General features: G+C 42.0%; 1 pseudogene across 1 annotated transcript in view; it reads right to left on the reverse strand.

Moving 5' to 3' along the window:
• Nucleotides 1-20,000, reverse strand: part of LOC311046362 (MAM domain-containing glycosylphosphatidylinositol anchor protein 1-like) — a 191,344-nt pseudogene that overhangs the window by 13,233 nt on the left and 158,111 nt on the right. Inside the window, exons 12-16 of the transcript XR_014602894.1 lie at nt 19,992-20,000; nt 18,838-18,861; nt 12,405-12,557; nt 12,031-12,192; nt 6,782-6,912 (exon numbers count right to left, since the gene is read on the reverse strand). The exon at nt 19,992-20,000 is cut by the window's right edge and continues 175 nt beyond it. The product of XR_014602894.1 is annotated as an MAM domain-containing glycosylphosphatidylinositol anchor protein 1-like (transcript). The remainder of the gene's footprint in view (nt 1-6,781; nt 6,913-12,030; nt 12,193-12,404; nt 12,558-18,837; nt 18,862-19,991) is intronic.

Genomic DNA, 20,000 nt, shown 5'->3' on the forward strand with positions numbered 1-20,000 from the left:
TAGTGGTGAGGCCAAAATCGTTCTGCCCGGTTCTCCTCAGTGGCTGGAGAAATTGATCTGAATTTGCACACAGCCATTCACCATTACCATGTGCACAGAACACTGGAGCTCGTTTTTTCGATTTCACCAAACGTCAGCTGTTTATTAGCGTTTTTATGTAAAAGCCATGGTTACGGCTGGCCAGCTGTGGGATGGCCCCGCGAGCTATGGGATGAATGGCTCCCGGGTTGCCAGATCATGTGCGCATATCCCCCCACTGGTATATGCTAGTGTGGTTAATTCATAAAAAATGACATAGTTGCCGTTGACCGATTAGAAAAATGTCTTCGTCTGCTGGCAACGAGCACAAGATAAATGCCATAAAGCACCCTGCCCTCGATTAATGTCACAGTCTCCTCTACACTGTCATAACAACAAATGGGAGGATGAATATTTAAAATGCTTTGTGTAGGAGCACTGCTTCATTAAAGATACAGTACACACGCGCGTGCACGGGCACGAGAATGCAAGCATGCACGCATTGCACAAGTGCGCTCTCACTGTCTATGTGAATGGATTCCATCCGGGATGGAATGGAAAGGACACGACTGTCCCTAGTGTCTTCCTCTGAGTCTGTGTGTGTGTGTGTGTGTGTGTGTGTGTGTGTGTGTGTGTGTGTGTGTGTGTGTGTGTGTGTGTGTGTGTGTGTGTGTGTGTGTGTGTGTGTGTGTGTATGTGTGTGTGTGTGTGTGTGTGTGTGTGTGTGTGGGGGGGGGGGCATCATCATCTTCTACAGCAGGGGTCTACTTTTTCAGGCCAAGGACCCCCTAGCTAAGAGAGAGAGATGAAGCAGGGACCCCCTCTATGTTGTATAAAATTGTGTTTTATATTAATCTTTTTTTTGGTCTGCCCTTTTTTCCCTCTACACCTCTTTGCTAAATAATTGGGTTAGGGTTAGGGTCGCCTCGCAGTGCGAGGCGTTGTGAGCTTGTAGATCTGCTATTTTTGGCTTAAGTTCTCCTCAGAAAACGGATGCTAGGGTTCAAGTGGTTAATGTAAAAAAAAAAAAAGTGAGGCTCGGGAGGGCTCCCCAAACCGAACCGATCTGTACAGCAAATGCTAATTCATACAGCCAGACCCTGGCCACCACAGATCACACTGTTGGTGGCGATTAGCTCGGGCCAAGCAGTGTTCACTACAGCCAGCACTGCTGGAACCAATGGTTTTAATACCTGGATAGAGAACACCCGAAACCAGTTCTCTGACCGCCCATCCGAAGCTCTGAATGACGTCATATTCCAGTTTGTGGCCAGCCGAACCGAACACATTCCGCCTGTGCAGGTGTAGTATGCATTAGGCTTTAGGCAACGGTGTGTGTTCTGTGTGCAGTCACCCCATCGATCAGCTAGCATTGTCTTTAGTTACAGGCTAAAATGTTCTCTTTAAAACAGCCAGGCCAGTAACATGTTGTGGAGGCATCGTTAATTAAGTGCTCAGGCAGGCCTCCAGCCTTCATCCATCATGGACTCCATTTCCCAGAAACACACACACACACACACACACGCTCGCACCCACACACACACACACACACACACTCACACACACACACACACTCACGCTCGTACCCACGCACACACACGCGCTCGCACACACACAAACTGGAATAATTACAACACAACTAGCAGGCCTCCCCTGCTCATAAATAAGCCTGCTAATTGAGCTGTCATGGCTAATTGCTGCAGGGGGTAGGAGCCTGGTGTGTGTTTTGGAAGAGAGAAAGAGAAAGAAAGATAGGTTGTGTCCGAATTCAGTCAATCGTTCACTACTCCCTACTCCCTATATAGGGAGTCAGATGTACCTGCTGATATTATAACCCATGGGGACTATTAGTGAACTAATCTGCAAAAATGTATAATTAATAATTTCGGACACTACTTAGGTCGTCGTCAATTAGTTCATTGCTGTCACACAATTAAAACGTCCCAGATCAGTGTTGGCCATTGATGCTAGATAGGAGGATGTGGAGGGCAGCGATTCAGGAGTCCCGAGCTTTTGTTGGCTAGACCGCACTCTCGCATCGCATTTCCTCGATACGGGTCAGTTTCCCGTAGCTTAATTTGATTGGCTCAGCAACAGATTTGAACCGTAACGCACACCCTCTTCATATATGTTTTTCGAGTTCAAATCTGCTGCTGAGCCAATCAAATGAAGAAATGAGAAACTTATCCCGGATCAGGGAATGTTGCTCACCTTCTGGAAAAGGGAACTACAGCTATTCGCAGAGGCTATAATGCCCCTGTGAATTGAATTGAATTGAATTGAATTGAATTGAATTGAATTGAATTGAATTGAATTGAATTGAATTGAATTGAATTGAATTGAATTGAATTGAATTGAATTGAATTGAATTGAATTGAGAAAGCAGGGAGAGAGGCAGTAGAAGACTGCATTGAGCAGCTCTTGGCTGGACTGAGGGGGGTTAGAGGCCTCTGTGATATTGACTCAGAGCTGACAGGGGCCACTTAGCAAGGAGACTGGGGCTCTGGCGGAGTGCTGTCAGGGTTCTGTTTACTGTTCATACTCTCTCTCTCTCTCTCTCTCTCTCTCTCTCTCTCTCTCTCTCTCTCTCTCTCTCTCTCTCTCTCTCTCTCTCTCTCTCTCTCTCTCTCTCTCTCTCTCTCTCTCTCTCTCTCTCTCTCTCTCTCTCTCTCTCTCTCTCTCCTTCCTTTTCTCTGTGACACTGCAAACAATCGGGATATCGCGGCCTGCAGACATGCTTTTGTACACATAGAGAGGCACACCCACACACACAGAGAGAATAAGAGAAAGGCACACAAAGAGGCATGAAGAGAAGCAGATAGTGACAAATTCCCCGTGGAGGAAGTGAGGGAGGGCATAGAGTCCAACCCCCCCACAAGGCAGAGCTTTGTGTGACTGCGGAACAGACAAGACTATCACCACGTGTCAATAAGCAGAGCTCACATCTCCTTCAGTACTTCTGTTATCTACCCCTGCTAAGTCTGTCTGTCTGTCTGTCTGTCTGTCTGTCTGTTGCAACATTGCAATAATATTGCAATATCTTTTTAACCGCTATGATGAATTGTTTTGTTTTTTGTTTGTTTATTTCATATTGAGGAAGATTATGTCTAAGGAACCATATGGTAAAATACACTGTTTAAGGAGAGGCTAAATCATTTTAGAAGGAGAGCTAGCTAGAATCCAAACCACAAGCCACACTGACCAAAGAATACGGACAACCTCATGTATACTCATATAGCACACATTCTTCTACAGCATTTACACTGCACCTAACAATGTCTATGCTTCATACATTACAAACTATACTCCACTCCATACCTTTAAAGCCAGATAAACCACACATAAACTCACCTATGCTTCACTCTTGCCTTCCATGTTAGTTTCTGTTAGAGGGCCAGTGGTCAACCCCAGTACTTGAGTCAAAGTAGATACTGTACTCAGGGAAGTGAAAGTTGCTGCCAGTATTGGAGTACTTGCTTTTGAACATACAGTACTTAAGTATTCAAAAGTACATATTACAAAGTACATTTTATTGTTAGTATCAATTAATTAGAATACACTAGACCATACCCGGTCGACGCATCCGTGGGGGGATATGCGCACATGATCTGGCAACCCGGGAGGCGACATTGTTTGACACATAAACGCTAATAAGAAGCTGAGATTTGATGAAATTGAAAAACGGGCTTCACAGTTAAGTTCAGATGGTAATGGTCAATGGCTGTGTGCAAAATCAGAGCAATTGGTCCAGCCACTGAGGAGAACCGGGTAGCTTCACTCACTCACCTACCACTACAGACAGAGGTTACTAGAATTATAGTAGGATTTTAGTAATAGTGAATATAGCAGATCAACAAGCTCACAACTCTTTGTGATGCTGCATGTTGTGAGCTTGTAGATTTGCTATTTTCACTACTTTTGAAATAGAGCTTACTGTAAGTGGTTAATCCACATTGAGAGTGAAAATCATGAGTTTGAAAAAAATCAAGTAAAGTAGTCAAAAAGGTTACTTAAGTACAGTACTCAAGTAAATGTACTTTACTTTACTGTAGAGGAGCATGCTAGGTTATAATGTCAGCAGGTAAGGTCTAATAAGAAGGCATCTTTATGTTGAGCTTAATATAGTCAATATGCTTTAAAATTCTATTATTGCACAGTTAATGCTGTTTATTGCAAACAGTTGACACCTGCTTAAGTCTACAGTACTTAAACTGCATTACAATACCATGTTTATTTTATTGTTTTAATTTGTGCTTTGATATCAGCATATCTTGATGAAGTAAATAATCGTCTTGTTACTGTGTGGACATTTGCTGCTGAGATTGAGCAGAAAATGAGCTGAATTTCACTCTCTGGCCCTCATCCATCAATATTCCCCTCAGTGTTGAACCATCAAAAAATCTGAAATGCTTTGCCCGCACTTATCTAATAAATTAAACATTTTAAACACTATCATGTTATAATTAATAATGCTCTTTGTCATTTTCTTTTTATTAGTGTGGTTATTATTGCTTTCTTTGGAAGGGGCTTCAACCGTCAAAGAAGAGAAAGGAAATGCATATCTTTTCTCTACTGTGACTGCTCTGTTTTATTATTTTCAGCTTATGTGAATAGATTTTAGATGTCTGCAATGACATCTGCAATGTCGGCCCATGTATGATTCATGGGGCTCGAAGTCGAAGGGGCCTTGAAAAATGTCAAAGTCTTAAAACCCTCTGGTTCATTGAGAACTTTTACCTGGCTCTGTGGGTCTCAGGTGCCTTAGTGCCGCAATATGAAACAGATTTCCAAGAAAGCCCAATTTCTTTGACAATTCCCATGATTCCTCAGTGAATTCAAAGCAGTCAGACTTCCCTGTTCTGTGGGGGCTGGAGTTCAGATCTCCATCGAGGGCAGTCACTTAAGAGAGGTAGTGACTGACAGAAAAGTTTATAAGAGGTAAATTGAGGTAAATTGAAGACTAGATAAGAGAGAGCAAAAAAGCACACTGTTTTGGAGTTTGGGATAAGTCTTGACTTAAGTCCGGAGAAGAAGGCTCGACGATTACCACATATTAGATCGTTTTTTTTGTCACAGTTTATGAGTTATTGTTATTCAGACATGAAGAAATCAACATGAATAAGTCAACAATACAATAACATTTTCAAGTGTTGTTACCAAGAGCAACAGCCATTTTAAAAGCTTCAACACAGCTGAACGTAATAACTGTGGGAGTGTTTCATTCACTGTAGGTGTTAATGTCTGTCAGCATGGAAAGACATAATGAAACAATTCTACCTAACTCATCAACACCTGACACAGAAATACCTCCATTCTATTGTATAACTAATCAATGTCTCTGAATCATGCACTGCTCCATGTAAGGCTGCTAATTGTGGTGCTGAAGGGATGTGGGAAATGATATTCGTTGGAGCAACCAGAGGTTCTTTAAATAGCTTTTCAACACACGCAGTGCAGTGCTTCCCATCAAAATACTAAGATCATCTGATTGATCAACACACAGTAGGGTTGTATGTATTTTCCTCTCTGAAAACACGACACATATCTAGTTTCAGATACAATACCAATATGCATTAGACATTATGAAACATCACCAAGACAACTTGATATTAATTGATACCAATTTACCTATGAAAAGTTTCATACATCTTGGTTATATGTATTAGCGATTGTGATGTCCACACTGAACTCTAGCTACATTGATAATAATAAAAAAAAAGGTTTCTTTCAAAACAAGCCATTTTATATTTCTTAATAGGCTAGCGGATACATTTTGAGAATGCACACCATGGTAACACTTCCTGTGAAGTCAACAGCAATAGGGAATTATAAATATGGGCTTCATAATGCATTATAACGTATGCCTAATGCAATTTATGAGTCGTACATTTAGGGGGAGGTTTCATTTATTATCCAACTGTTACATGTACAGAGTAAATACACACTTGAGGTGCAACAGCATTTTATCACAAACATAAATTAGTTTTGTTTTATGTTTTATTTATTTTTATTTTGTAACCCCATTTTTTTACACCCAGTGCCAATTGTCTATGTAATCCTGGGCACTACCTTCCCTCTGCCAACCTAGGGAGGCCAGGGCCGAGCTCATGCCGCCTTCAATGCATGAGAGCCTATTTTAAATTTTTTAACAATTTCAATCCTATCAGCCCGCTTAAATCAATGCAACTACCCCAGAGACCCAAATAGGTTTTCCGATGTAAATCTTATCATGTATTTATTCCTACTGTTCACGCTTTCCGCACAGCTGAACAGAAACACACAGTAAAATAGACAGCAAATAAATAAAAGCAGACTTGGCTGTACTGACTCATTTCCTGCAGTACTGTGAGGTATACTGTAATGCTGTGTTCACACTGGCAGCTAAAAAAAAAGATACAACACACTCGTCCACCCAACGACAAAAATATGAAGGAAAATAAAGCCTGGGGTTAAACAAAACACTGACCTGGATGACGTTTTCCCCCATTACAAGCAGGAATTGTGTGAAGAGAGAAGGTGATGGAAATGGTTAAACAACACTTGTTTTGTAGCTTTGTAACAGTAGTTGAAACCAGATCAACTTGGATTGCATCTTTGCAGATTTTGTAGCAGCTACAGTACAAACATCAGGTGTCACTTTGCATCTTCATGTTGCTGGCCTCCATTGAAAATGAATTGTAGCCTGTAGCTTTGTAGCTGCAAATAACAATGCGATGAGCATGCTGTTCTTCTTTAATGAAAAGTGAAAAGGTGAGAGTCTTACCTGGAATGGACCGCTGGGGTTGATGTCTAACAAGGCTTTGTTCCAGGTGGGGCCTTGGTGGCCAGACTTTCTCCAGACCAGCGAGTCTACAGACGCAATGCTTTTCACTCTGAGCAGCACGTTCAGGATGCCTGGAAAAAACACACACACACACACACACACACACACACACACACACACACACACACACACACACACACACACACACACACACACACACACACACACACACACACACACACACACACACACACACACACACACACGCACACACACACACACACACGCTTAGGACTATGACAGTAGATGGATCCACTGTGTTCAACCTTTTTTTTAAAAATGTTCATTAATTTATTATGACGAGCGAGCAAGAGAGAGAGAGAAAGAAGGAGAGAGAGAGAGAGGGAGGGAGAGTTTGTGTTTAAATGTAGATGTTCTAGTCTTTGATGTGATATCTGGTTAGATTAGGCAAATATGTATTCAAATATTATGAGTAATGACAGCGACATGCAGCCTAGAGATGTAAAAAAGTCTCTCTCCGATTCAAATATTTCCTTTTCATCTTTCTTTCTTTCTTTCTTGCTTCCTTTCTTTCTTTCTTTCTTTCTTTCTCTCTCTCTCTCTCCCAGATTCTCTTTCAAATAATATCCTTCAAAACATCACTAGATGACCCACTATAATCAGTACACAGCCCTAAATAATAACATGATATAATCTGAATTGAAGTGAGTGAAGGAATTGGATTTGTTATATTATATAAACTTTCTTTCAGACACTATAGGTCTATACAAACGAAATAACGGTATAAATGAAAGGGAAAAACATTGAAAAGATCGCTTATGATCAGCCCTGGCTTAATGCACAGGCTTTAGGGGCTGCAGCCCTGGGCAAAAACATTGGGTGGGCACCAAACACCTGAGCAAAAGTGAAGAAGACTATTGCCAAAACGTGTCGGAAGCAACACACTGTGAAGCAACAAACTAAGGGTTAATCCGGCCCTGCTTATGATTTAGCTATCAGCTTTCATCAAATTTTCAAAATACACCCTGCTTAGCCATAGCGCGGGATACTGACACTGTGAGTGTGTGTATTTTGTTTCTGCTTGCAGGTTAATGTATAGTTACTGTCGTATAGGCTACTATGGTTCATTGTTGGTGGTGTTTTTGTGATGTTGTTCTTCTTTTAACTCCTATACTACTTTTGGTGTTGCTTCCCTTGCATATCTCACAGTTATTCTCTTACTCTGTATCTGGACTTTATCTGCTGTGCTGCCTCTGGCAGCTGAATTTAATTCAGTTGTTTCATTCAGTTTAATTCAATAAAGGTCTATCTATCTACCTGTGCAATGTCTATTTATTCCTCATTATATAGCCTCTCATTAAAACGCGCTACCTCGGCAGAGCTAATTTCTTCACTTTGAATACACTTTACTCACCTAATGTAGTCTGGGCAGCAGCACCACCCTTTGATTTATAATATGTATGAGTTAAAAGAAAATGCAACTCCTCTACTCTCCTCATCAAAGTTGAGTTCTCCTCATTAAAACAGTGGTGTATGATTCACATAATAAGAATTAAATGTATCTGTAAGAGGAGCATTGAGGTGTAGAATGAACCAGCTGTGTCTGTTTCATTTTGACGAACTCAGTTGTTCAGCTGTAGCTTCGGTTTTGTCTTGTAAAGTGATGATAAAGGAAGGTCACCAGATGGGGACTTAAAGCTGTGACAAATTCATATTTCACTACACATAATGTGTGGTGCTGGGTATTGTTCTCTACTGACTGATGGTGCGCACAGTAGCTGTGTGTAGGTGTGCCCAAAACTATTGCTCACAGTGGCATATTAATACTGTAACTTATTATACTGCCTATACAGAACAGTAACTTCATAGTACAGGACAATAACAATGTAGCTAAAATCAGTACTATTAAAACATATTAAAATGTTCCTTTCATTGGCCTCATTCACACAGCAGACCTTTTCTACTCACATCATAGCAAAATGGCCGGCATGAGAATAGATTCCCCATAAAATGTACTACTAGTCAAACTGCTTTACCTTACCTCTCTCTCTCTCTCTCTCTCTCTCTCTCTCTCTCTCTCTCTCTCTCTCTCTCTCTCTCTCTCTCTCTCTCTCTCTCTCTCTCTCTCTCTCTCTCTCTCTCTCTCTCTCTCTCTGACAGAGAAAAGGATAAGTTGATAAGTGCTGTATTGATTGTTCTGAACAAATGCAGAGAATGTCAAAGTGAGAGTGTCAGAGTCACAGAGGACTGGGTACAACTCTATCAGGACCTTGTCTCTGACTTGTCCCTGGGGAAGACTTCCCCAGGGACAAGTGGGACGCACGCACACACGCACGCACGCACGCACAGGGCCGGACTGAGATATTAATTCAGGCTGGGAGTCATACTCCCAGTATCTCCCATAGTCTCAACTCCGAGTACAAATGTTATGCTATTTTCAATCCGTATTGTGTTTCTGTCTCTCCGTCTGTCTCTCTCATTGTTTTCCTTAGCCTATCGTCCTCTTAATTTAACTCCTGAGTTGACTCTCCATTGTTTCTATCTCATTCTCCTATCTTACATTCTTGTCCTTTAATCTCGTCACGTCACGTCACGTCACGTCTCTCTCTCTCTCTCTCTCTCTCTCTCTCTCTCTCTCATATCTGCTCGGTATTCTTCATTAAGAGTCATGCAGTGTATCTCTGGAAGAAGTGCAGAGTGCCTCTGCCAGGGTGAGGCAATTAAGAGAAGCAGATTGGAACAGACACCAGAACAACAGTGTAAATTGAGTGAGCTGGGTTTAGTGTGAGCCAGTCGTGAATGATAATGACCACCTGGAACAGGACCACACCTCGCCTGACCGTCAAGCCTGCAAACCTTGTATAATAATAATAATAATAATAATAATAATAATAATAATAATAATAAAAAAACACAGTAGCCTATACCAAAGGGCAAATTAAAAATGCCACATCATCAAAAAAATATGACCCCGCCTCTGATTGCTGTTCAGCCTGGGTATTACTTGAAGCTCCTCCCCCTGTGGCATGCTGTACCAGGGAATTGGTGACAGCGCTACCAGTTTAAAAATGCATGCGAAGGTCGCAGATGTAGAAAATTGCCCCACACTAAAAATACATTATTATATGTTACATTTTCTTGGTAACTGTTGTATAAAAGCAATAAAACACTCGAAATTGTGCTGTCACCCTGCACAGCTGTGCTAATATCCACAATATAGCTCCCCTCTATAGTGTCTTATTGCTTAAAGAGATCGTATACAATATTTGAATATGTTATTACTACAAATGACACTATAAGATGATATCGTGTTTATTGATTGAAATGTTCATTAATGTACAATGTCCCAGAGTATAAAAACAGTAGGGAGGTTAGAGTGGAAGAATGGAGGTTTGAGATCGGAAGTAGGGAAGTATGGAGGTTTGAGATAAGAAGTAGGGAGGTTAGAGATGAAGAAGGGAGGTTTAAGATAGGATGTAGAGTAGGGTGGATAGAGATAGGAAGTAGGGAAGTTAGATATAGGAAGGTTAATTAAGTTAATTAAGTATAGGGTGGACAGAGATAGGAAGTAGGGAGGGTAAACAGGGAAGGGATGATCATAGGGACGGAGCAAGGGCAGAGTATAGCGAATTAATGAAATATATGAATGTAGGATAGGGAAATAGCAAGGGCAGAAAGGATAGAACACACACAGAAATGACATGGCCTTCCCTGCCCCTTTATCTCCTTAGACACAGGAGGTGAAAAGAGGAGCACATGTCTGCAGTTGAGCCATTAATGCTTTAAATCAACACTGTTGTGTGCGTGTGCGTGCGTGTGCGTGTGCGTGCACGTGCGCGTGTGTGCCTGTGTGTGTGTGCCTGTGTGCGTGTGCGTGTGCGTGTGCGTGTGCGTGTGCGTGTGCGTGTGCGTGTGCGTGTGTGTGTGTGCGTGTGTGTAGACATGTGTACTTTCAGATGTACACTGTGGATAAAGTTGTCTGTTGTATAACTCTATGATGAACAGCCCTTCAAATGACCCACTGTATTTCATAGTGTCGTAAATCACACCCACCCCCTTCATCCACCTCTACACACACAGACGCACACACATAAGTGCACGCGCTCCCACACAGGTAAATGCATGTACGTGCACACCCTGGGAGAACAAACAAACGCTGTTTGTGTCCTTTATCTCTTACAAACACAATCACACCAAGCAAGGTCTGTGTGATGAGCTCTGCAAGCCAAGGTCACGACTGGAGGTCACGTTTTCTGACAGAGGTGCACAGATATAAAACCATAAAGGACAAGGGTATAAACTGTTATAACTATTGTGTCAAATGGCGCGTGATACAGCATATACCTGTTCAAAGTTTGTATTTTCAATCCTTTGCTATAGTACCCCCCTTTGGCCAATGGGAGTAACATTTATTCTTTGCCCATTTGGCATGACCCTCTAAAGTTTAAACCATCTAAAGTTTTGTGAAAAGTTGCTGGGCGGTTAAAAATAAACAGTTATACCACCACCAATCAGCTTCATATTCCTCCAGTGGTCACTAGCAGAGCCGGATTAGCAGCCCTGTGGGCCCCTGGCTCCGGGACCAGGGGCTAAATAGTGTTTAGTGCCCCATTTTGTTTTGCTGAGACAATAATGAAGGGTCAGCCTCTGACTGCTGATAAGCATGCAATGTTTTGTGGTGTTATGTCAAAACATTGTGAGTTAATTGCCTTTTTGGGGAAATGTTACACTGTCTACAATATCCACTAGCTCCTGGAGGAATCATTATTTTACGTGAAAACTTCTCTTCTACTAGATATTGATTTTGTGCAGATTGCTGAAAAATAAGGAGGAGTAGGAATTTAAGTGCTTTTCATAAAATTCAAAATGGCGGCAAAACTAAGAGGCAGAGATTATGGGACTCACTACCATTCTTCTTCATAGTTCCTTAAAAACCGACTGAGCGGTTATGCCTGAAGTGTGAAAAGTGGTGGAAGAATACTAACAAATACAATAGGGTGCCTACACACTGTGTGCTCGGCCCCTGAAAAACCCTTTGAACCTTACAGGTCCATTTGGTTCCGTTTGGCTGCAAGTCAAATTAACAATGAGGATTTTGCTGTGCAGTCAGGTCCATTTGGATCAATTTTTAAACTCTCAGAGATAAATGAGGATTTTCCTTTCTGTGTGTATGTGTGTGCACATGTGAGTGTGCATGCGTGCGTGCGTGTGTGCGTGTATCTACTCACCGATGTGTTTGCCCTTCATGTGGTAGAAGAAGGAGACACAGTACGGGACCCTGGCTGATCCTTTGGGACCTCTCTCTGACGATACGTTGAACAGAGGGGACACCAGACGCGCCTTGTCACCTGCTGCTCTCGGCCGCGACGCTTCAATGTACATGTAGTAACCTGCAATACATTTACATGTACATGTAGTAACTATCATATGTATTAAATGTCATACTTGTATTAACATGGAGTCAGGGAATAAATATTAAATGTACATCTTATACGTTAAAATAAAATTGTATTCATTAAAATAACAACGAAGGAATGTTACATTGTATAACATACTAATTCAGACATAATGTAAAGACAGCATGTGCCTCCAGTCTGCTCACCCTCCTTGGTTCCACTGCGGTCCGTCTCTGGACCGGTATTGGGTGATCGCTTGGGATTCTGGGTCAGGTGGTTCTGCCTCGTCCAATCAAACGTGTCACTTGTGTCCTGGTAGAAACCACAGATCCGCTCGTCCTCGAAGCCGCACATGCGGTCTGGTGTGTGTGTGTGTGTGTGTGTGTGTGTGTGTGTGTGTGTGTGTGTGTGTGTGTGTGTGTGTGTGTGTGTGTGTGTGTGTGTGTGTGTGTGTGTGTGTGTGTGTGTGTGTGTGTGTGTGTGTGTGTGTGTGTGTGTGTGTGTGTGTGTGTGTGTGTGTTTAGACGTATTGAGGTGAAGAAAGAGAGAAACAAATATGAAATAAGTGAGACATGAAGTTTCATTGTTAGACTTGTCCCCTTGTGTTTTTGACAGGAACATTATCAACAACAGCATTGTCAGCAGCCTCCAATTCACAGCCAGTCAAGGTCAGGCAAAGGAAAACTATTTGGAGGAATTATAGGTTTTAAGCAGAATTCACAACAGGAACATCGAGCAAATGTTCACAGTGCGAACATTTGAAAAATGAAATGAATTGGGCGTGTCTAAGGTCATGAGTGACAGCTTGTCACCGTGTGCCAACGTGTGTGTTTGCTCCCGAGGTGAAGAAACGGACTATATAAAGAATATTGATTACAAAGTTTTAAACTAGCGGCTGTAGAAGGGAAACTAATCAAGCTTGAGCAACTGCATGGCCCATTTATTGCCTAAAATGAATAGATTGTTTACAAAGAATTGGTGCCAGAGCCGAGCAACGATTGTCTCTACTTCTGCTGTGTGATTAACAGCTCTCCTGGCTGGGAAGAGCAGCTGGTCTGAGCGGCTCGAAGCACCGGAGCTGTCCCTGCTCTATACCCACAATACTGGGAGAGATTGTTTATGTGTTTTGCTTAGTTGTCTATACTGTACTGTACATCAATCCGTTTCTGTCCATGTCAAGTGGTGTCGAGTGTGTGCCTAGATCAGTGGCTCTCAAACTGTCAAATAAAAATCAAAGTATTCATGTATTTGCTCGTGGACCCCCATCACGCCATCAGACAATATTTTGTGTTGTTAAAATGTATTTGTTTTAAATAGCAGATCTACAAGCTCACGACGGTTTGCGTTGTGAGCTTGTAGCATTATTTTGATATTTTTCAGCCAATGTATATAGGATTAAAGTGATGAAACTGATTTTGATGTCATATTAACACATTTAGCTGGGGACTACCTGGAAACCCCCTCAAGGACCCACTTTGAGAACCACTGGCCTAGATCAATGCTCAGCGGGAGCTTCGGTGGTCCGAGCAGAACAAAGCCAGCAGGTGCGCTCGGATAGGGAGATCACAGACAAGGATGAGAAGCACAGATGCTTGATGCTAGTCTCTCACAGCTTGGTTGCAAACGATTTATACGTTTTAGGCAAGAAATAGGCCATGTAGTTGCTCGGTCTTGATTAATTTCACACCCTACAACTGCACGTTTAAAGCTGTGTTATTGATATTCGCTACTTCAGTCTTATTCTGTAGTGTCAAGTGTGTCTACTCACTCCACGCCTATTTTAGAGCAGAGTGCACTATGATTGGCTTGTCTCTCGTTGCAAAGGCATCGCTTCGCCTTTTTCTCTGCGTCGAAAAGCATCGATCCTTTGCATGTCGATTGAACCTCGCAACCCGTTCTCACTCCCAAGGCGTCACATTTTGCAGCCCTGAAACGTCAAGTTTTGACATGACGGGACGCCCTGAAAGTATTTTTTTTACACAACGGGACGCCATGGCGACATAGCATGTTGACAAAACTATTCCTAACCCTAAACCTGATCCTAACCTAACCTCACAAACATATACCTAACCCTAATCCTAACTCTAACCCTAACTCTAACCTAACAAAAAATATGCCTAAACCTAACCTTAATCCTGACCCTAACCTCACAAAAACTATGCAGAGAGGGAAGGAAACAAAGTTGTGCCCGCGTGGGATTCAATCACAGGAGGTTGCAGTTACTAGCCAAGCTCTTCTACCAGGTTAACCACCGAGGCAGCTAGGCAAAACCTTGATTTAAGTAGTATTTGAAGCTCCAATGTGTGCCCTTTTGTTGTGTACTCCGTGGGAAGTGGGGGTGCTGAGGGGGCTGCAGCACCCCATGAAAATAAAGTATGACAAATTTAAAAAAAAAATTAAAACAAAATATAAAAATAAAAAATAAAATCATTTTTGCATAATGTGCCTGTTGTTGTTGGTCAATGGTCGTTATTTGGGGGGGATTTAGTGCAATAAGTGTTCTGGAACCGAATTAACCGAATTAAATTAACAAAATAACCCCAGAAACCGCCCAGAAACCGCCCATTTTCGACCAGACGCTAGGCACGCGCTGTATGCGCATACATCACCCGTAACCTATAACGTCTTCCCACGGCCCTGGTGACGCATTAGGGAGTGAAAATGGCAGAGCGGCAATAACTGACGCCTATCTGTGAGAATGTGTTGAACCGCAACACATCCTCTGAATGTAACAGTGAAACGACACTACTGGAATTCAGCATTACAATGTAGATTCTTGAGGCCTAATCCTTATTCAGGTTTTCCTATCCGTCCTATACATTGAAGGATAGAAGAAAAGGTTGGGAACCACTGATTTACACCAAGCCCTAGGGTCCAAGTTCTACACTGGGTCCAAGCCCACACATTCTGGGGGAGACTCCCCTGGACTCTCCTCACTGACAACAAGGACAGATCCCACATGTTTGCTTGGAGATGATCTATGACTATGCTCCATCCACTACACAGGCTCAATTCAATTTACACTGTTGTTCTTCCGGTCTGGTCCAATCTGCCGTTGTTTTAATTGCTTTACCTTGGCAGAGCAGGACACCATTGATGCCAAGGACACACCATGTGTCTCTTAATGAACAAAACAAAGACAAGATGACATTGGGACGGGGACACAGGCATAGAGAGCGAGACTCACAGAAGGCAAAGAAAGATGATGTTTGAAGGAGAGGGAGAATATTGTCACTGTTGGGTGGAAAACCTCATATCTCCAAAACTGTTACTTTTCAGGGAATGGGGAAAAAATCTGTGTTTAACCATTGGTTAAATATTAAACCCAAATAATAACCCCACAGACAGACCACTTTCACTTTCAACATTAACCCATTAAGACCTGAGGCCTACAAATGTCTTCTAAATCCTAACAGTTTTTTGAAGAAAAATAAATTAAAATATAGCTGCAAGCAGCGATAATACGGGGCCAGGAGAGAGAAAGAGAAATGATAATTCCTTTAACAGGTCAGTTCATGAAAGTCCTTGCGGTCTTGTTTCCAATGAGGGCCTGTGAGCAATTAAGAGTCTTGCTCAGGGACAAATGTCGTTTCATCGACACATTTGCTGACCTGGCCTGGAATCGTACCTGGGTCAACTAGAGCCTCTGGCTCCCTAGGCGGGCTCACTAACCACTCAGCTATGGCCAACCCTCAGAGAGAGAGAGAGAGAGAGAGAGAGAGAGAGAGAGAGAGAGAGAGAGAGAGAGAGAGAGAGAGAGAGAGAGAGAGAGAGAGAGAGAGAGAGAGAGAGAGAGAGAGAGAGAGAGAGAGAGAGAGAGAGACGGAATAGATTGAAGAGACAGAGAGAGAGACATGGAAACGGAATAGATTGAAGATAGAAACGGAATAGATTGAAGAGACAGAGAGAGAGACATGGAAACGGAATAGATTGAAGATAGAAACGGAATAGATTGAAGAGAGAGAGAGAGCCATGGAAACGGAATAGATTGAGTCATGTTTTTTGCAATTCAACTTAAATGAGTCTGCATCAAGTGAGGCTTGAACCGGCAACCTTGCGATCGTGAGGCACTCTTAAGTAGCTGCAACACTACCTATAGTGCTATAGCTTTGTCCAGGCTGATATTGTCTGTTGAGGATCACAAACTCTTGCCTTCTGTCATGACCCAAGCCCCTGTTTCACTAACACAAAGATCACTCGTTCCCAAACCATTTACCAATGAAGAAATGGTACATCTCCTCAGAACCAAAACTAGTGAAAGTAGCCGATCTACAAGCTCACAAACCATTAAAAGTTGTCAGATTGTACATCGGCTATTTTCACAATGAAGTATGTTATACATTGAAAAAACATACTCTCATTGCTATCTGAAAAGTTGTGAGATTGTAGATCAGCTATTTTCACAATGAAGTATGTAAAAAACACTCAATTAAGTATTTCATGTTATCTTTAACAATTGCAAATGTATTCATTGATAGTCATGTTGTGTGAAATGCAACTTAGATGAAGTCTGCACCAAGTGAGGCTTGAACCTGTGACCTTGAGGTTGTGAGACATACACTTAAGCGGGACGCTATTGGACCAACAGACAAACCTCTGAAAAAAGAGATCACACTGATCATACAGTTTCACGCAAATAGCTGAAAAATCCTGGGTTTAAGTGTTTTTCAAACTGCTCAAGATTGCGGACAATCTAAGGGCGGTGCTTACTGGTCAACGTGATAGATGTGTTCCTCATTAGTCAAGGCACATGTGTAAGCAGGTCTAATGGCTGTCGGCCAAACGAGGCATGACTTTTGCCTGTTTAAAGTTTCAATTTTCAAAAAATTGCTATAGCGCCCCCGTTTGACCAATTGGAGTAAGATTGGTTTCAGTGATATTTGGAATGGCCCTTTACATTTCTGCAAAGTTTCAAAGAATGGTAAGTCTGCATGTATGTGTTAGGGGCAGATGAATAATTGTCATAAAACTGCAATATTCATTGGCTCATTAAAGCTTCATTTTTTCACTTATGGAAAATATTTTGCAAACGTTTTTTGGCATAGGTCCAAAGTTCATGTGTAAAAAGTTTCGTGCAGATTACTCAAAAATCCCAGGAGGAGATAGGTTTTAACTGTTTTTCATATAATTCAAAATGGTGGGAGATCTAAAGGTCAGAGGTCAAAAGTCAGAGTGTGAAAGTTGTTCAGCATGAGGAGACGCATGTGTGCATCGAAGTTTCATGGCTGTAGGTCAAACAGGGCATGAGTTGTACCTGTTCAAAGTTGCCATTTTTCAATTGAGTGCTATAGCGCCACCTTTTGACGAAAGATTGTGAGAATTATTTCTTGATCGTTTTTCATGACCATCTATCATATGGCCGAGTTTCATAAAAAGCGACTGCACGGTTCAGCCAGAACTGCCAAAAGTGGCAGAAGAAACGGAATAATCGGAATAACAATACGGGTCCATGCTGGAAGCCTGGCCCCGTAATAATACCAATAACAAAACGGGTCCATGCTGGAAGCCTGGCCCCGTAATTAAAAAACAAAAAAATATATATATTCAAAGATTTGCACAAATGTTCATGATTTTTTTTTAAATAGCAGATCTACAAACTCATAGCGCGGCACTCTGTGCTTGATTTTCGAATAGCCAAAGAAATCCAAAAATGACAGAGATGCGTTCCCGGATTGAATGGGTTAAAACTAAAAAGTAGCAAAAATCCCAGATCTACGAGCTCACAACGTGACGCAATGCAGAACCTTGTGAGCTTATAGATCAGCTATTTTTGCTACTTTTGCGTGACACTGACATGAAGTAGGACATTAATTTACCGGAGCGGGGACGGGGGGGGCGGACGTAGGAAGTAGAATTACGGCGATACGAGGTTTCTGCCAGACAGGGACGATAACGAGAGAAAGAGTGAGCATGATAGATGGAGAGCTGTGTGAGGGGGAGGAATAGAAGCAGAGAGGTGAAAGCAGTGTGGGATGAAATGTCATGATGTTGGTTGAGGAGGAGGAGCTATTTGAGTATTCAAATGACTACCACTGTGATGAGTTGCCCGTTGGCCCATTAATGTTAAAAGCCCTGCGCCATTAACCTTGCCTCAAACAATCCTTCATCCTCCAATCACAACAAACCTCCTGCACCATTTAAACTCGTGTTTCACATTACCACCTTGCCCCCCCCCCTCCGCACCCACCCCTCTTCCGATTTATTAAAGAGCACAGAGGGTTGCCATGGCGACCTTTGTGTTATTGACCTTCGACTGACACTGTCCTCACTGTGCTGTCACAGACAAGCCGGACTAGTTATCGACTCAATTAAAATGGTGAATGGTCTTAATCCAAAACACAATGACTGTTCACATGGTGGATGGTTGAGGCAAGGCACCAACTGCAGTTAGGGAGGTTCAGTGTCTTGCTCAAGGACACTTCGACACAAATCTAGGCGTAGCCGGGGATCGAACCAGGGATTGAACAGGAAACCTATTGGTTCCAAGACGGACGCTCTACTTCTAAATTCCATCATCCTCTAATCCTTCACCATGGCATGAGAAAACTCAATCTTGTGAAACAGACAGAGAAAAAAAAAAAAAAACGTGGGAGGGGAGAGAGTAAAGTGACAGCAAGGAAAGACATAGAGGGTTCTCACCTGAGGGTCTTGGGTATGTGTAGGCTGTAAGAAAACAATGAGACACAGCTATGGTTATCACTCACATAGCAGCATGATTACCCCGTTTACACCTGGCTTTAAATACATGTTGGGTTATTGGATGTCAATCTGAGTGTGCTTATTTGCATAAAAACTCAGGTGTAAATATACCAGAGATGTACCGGAGATAGATTGAAATCCAACTGTTTAAACGGCCTCTGGAGGACGTTTGAACGGCCGTTTAAACGTTGCAGCGATGCCATCTGGCAACTGGAGACACATATTTGATGACAGGCATAAAGTAAAGTTATGTGGATAAATTACAGCACAAAGCTATCTGAATACAAGTCACATAAAATGCCAGGTGTAAATGGAGCCAATGATGAGCAGTAACACAGACTCATAAAATAATAATAGTCATAGTCATGTTGAATCATGGCAGAAATCCACCCTAAACATGAATTATAAAAGCTAACACAGGTTTTGGTCAATATTGTCAAACCATGAACTGCATGTAGTGCCATGCATGTTTTCATTTTCTTGATAGTCAGTGTGCCATATCAACATTAAGTTGAATTATGACACCACATGAGAATGTAATATTTACAACTTATTTTGATTGTCCATAGGCTATACAAAACAACCTTTATTTCTTTGTTCTTCTTCTTTAGAAATATTATCTTTCACATCAGGATGTAATGATTATTAGACTCAGAGCAATAACCCAACTATCTTCCAGACTCCCTCCCCAGTCAGCGTTAGGAGTTTCAATGAATGTAGAATTATGTGCAGAATGTAATTTGTATATAGATGTGAGGGAACTTAATTTAAATGACAGTTTTTGGGGGGACTATTCCATTTTAAAAGAAAAGACACTCTCACACTTATGCCAGTGTGCCAGTGATCACCCTCCCTTTTGCCAATGTTGGCACATGTGCCTAAGGTTGCCTACCCCTGGTATACTCTCTCTAAAGTATATGATAGAATATGGTATGAGACATGCTAGATACACAGTAGCTCTGTATACTGTTTATATCAACTAAGGCACGGTTCATTCATTATCTAGATCTAGATATGCATGTAAGTCTACGTCTATCAGATTTCATAACAAAAGATGCAATGAAAGAACATGGCTGGAATTAAGCGTGACGCACGTTCGGAGT

The sequence above is a fragment of the Gymnoscopelus microlampas genome (assembly GCF_963454915.1).
Source record: "Gymnoscopelus microlampas genome assembly, chromosome: 1".
Lineage (NCBI taxonomy): Eukaryota > Metazoa > Chordata > Actinopteri > Myctophiformes > Myctophidae > Gymnoscopelus > Gymnoscopelus microlampas.